Genomic DNA, 2,586 nt, shown 5'->3' with positions numbered 1-2,586 from the left:
ACGTCAAAGTAAAAAACGTATGAGAAATCTTGTTGTAAACTTTCAAATCTTACAATCAAAAATAAAAATTTTATGAATTTCTAACTTCAAAATATTTGCACATTTTTGTGATTTTTACGTATTTTGTCAAAATCCGAACTTTAAATGCTTATTAAAAAGAAATTATAACTCCTATATTATAACTACATATGAGGAACCTGCTTGTATTAAATGATCATAATTCATAGGTATCTTAGGTATACAAAGACATTTTAATTATCCTGGGTGGAGATTTTCTTTGCCTAGGTTATTTTATATTATAATATTTATATTTTTATTATTAATACGGTAGCTGATTATGTTTAATTATTATTATTATATTTGTATATTACAATATACTTGAGAAGTTTCATATACCAACGAATAATATTTTTAAATTAGGTACAACAAAATAACTGAAATTGTTATTCTTGGTTACTTAACATTTAATTTCATCCAAATTTGAAATTACAATAAACATTTAAAAATATGTTGAAGAAAATCGTTGTATAAGAATTTGTTAATAATTTACTGGATAATATCCAATGACTAACTTCAAACGCTCTTAAAAAATTAACTTGACTTTTCGGTAAACTTTTTTTTAGTTAATTGCAAAAAAACTTAGGCGGAATATTGGATGAAAATTTTAAATGTTAGATATAGCGGGTAACTTTGTATTATTTATAGTTTATACATATTCAATTATTACATATACGGTATAGGTACCTACAACCTACCAATATCTATAAGAAGGTTTTTAGTGGTAGTTTAGGATAAGTTCTATAAATATTATAGGATAGGTCTGATCGTCTAATATAATTTCACTCTAACTACCAACCAATGAAATTAATGATTTACTTACTACTGCATTTATATTCTATTTTAATTTAAATATCATCTCCTTAGTATATATTAATATTATAATATATCGTATAAACTATATACTGTACAGTGTATACAGTATACATCATACATCTAGGTACCTACTACCTAGTAACATAACTATATAATACCAGTCTTGTAAAGTATTCGAATACAAGTATTTGAATACTTGTATTTAAAATTTAAATACTTTTTGAAGTATTTATATGGTATTCTAAATACGATTTTTTTAAATGTATTTTTTAAGTATTTTGGATACTTTTTAAAAGTATTTTTAACAATATTTAAATACTTGTATTAAAATACCATAAAGTGCGTTTTATTAATTTTAATTTATTATTTTTCACAAAAAATTTACATCAATAAAAATAATATTGTTTTCATTGAAAACTAATATTATTATGTTTTTGTATAGTAAAAGTAGGTAATAACAATATTTAACATTTAAAAAATACCACATCAAATTTAATATATGGTTTCTATATTGGAATTTTTTAAGAAATATAAAAATCTAATAATTTTAAAATAGTTCCATATTAATAGTTAATACCACTCTCAGTGGCGTAGCCAGGGGAGGGACTGAAGGGGATCCCCCGAAATGTTAAGATAATTTTAAAATATATTTTAATGATCTATGATAGTTGCTCAAAAAGTCTTAAATTGTATTTAAAATGTTTAAGATGTTAAAATATTTAAAATGTACTATAAATATTAACACTTTTCAGCCATCTATCTGTGATTCAAAATACGTTATTATTTGATGAGCCAAAATAAAAATGTTTAGCCTCCTGAGATGGGAAACCATGTGTCTTTATTATTTTCTGGGTTTTTTTTTGTTACCAGGGAGTTGCAAACCCACCCTTAATTGCGCTTATGGTGCTATGCAATTTTGTAAGACAAAAGTTTGAATAGGGGGCCCCAAAATTTAAATCGCAACTGGGCCCTTTTATCTCTAGTTGCAGCACTGTCAGACATGTTATAGCAATTGTTAAAATCTATGATAAGTAGTAACATAATAGGTATAGGTAATACTAGTGAACAATATACATATATACCTATTATATAACATACAATTAAAAAAAAAGGTGGGTAAGTGGATTTCGCTCTGCTGTACAGTAGGTTACAAGTGGGTCACTGTATAATGGATGGTATTAAATTTGAATTCAATGATATAATATCATTGTATAAGAAAAACGATTCTGAGCGGAGACGGTATGTTAATCTAGGTATAAGACATAATATTATATTAGGTACCTATAATAAATTCCAAATTAATCATATCATAATATTTATTAGGTACTTATAACGCGTTATACATCAACAAAAAACCGTGGTACTATCATAGATATATAATAGTATACTTTAGAAGTTTCAAGTACCCACGAATAATATTATACAATCACAACAAAATAACTAAAATAGTTATCCTAGGTTTTTAATATGTAATTTCGTCCAAATTTGTACTTAAAATGACTATAAAAATAAACTGCGTAAATGTATTTTTTAGATTTTTTGGTAACAGTATTAATTACTTACGTGGAATCTTGTTTTAAATTTTCAATTCTTAGATACAAAAATTGAACATTTTATAAATTTTTAACTACAAAATAATTTTTCAAATTAAAATTTGATAAATTTTTTCCAAATTTGATCTTTAATGCTTATAAACAAAAAATTGTGCCTATG

The sequence above is a fragment of the Acyrthosiphon pisum genome, chromosome X, assembly GCF_005508785.2.
Source record: "Acyrthosiphon pisum isolate AL4f chromosome X, pea_aphid_22Mar2018_4r6ur, whole genome shotgun sequence".
Lineage (NCBI taxonomy): Eukaryota > Metazoa > Arthropoda > Insecta > Hemiptera > Aphididae > Acyrthosiphon > Acyrthosiphon pisum.
Note: the sequence above shows the minus strand (reverse complement) of the source record.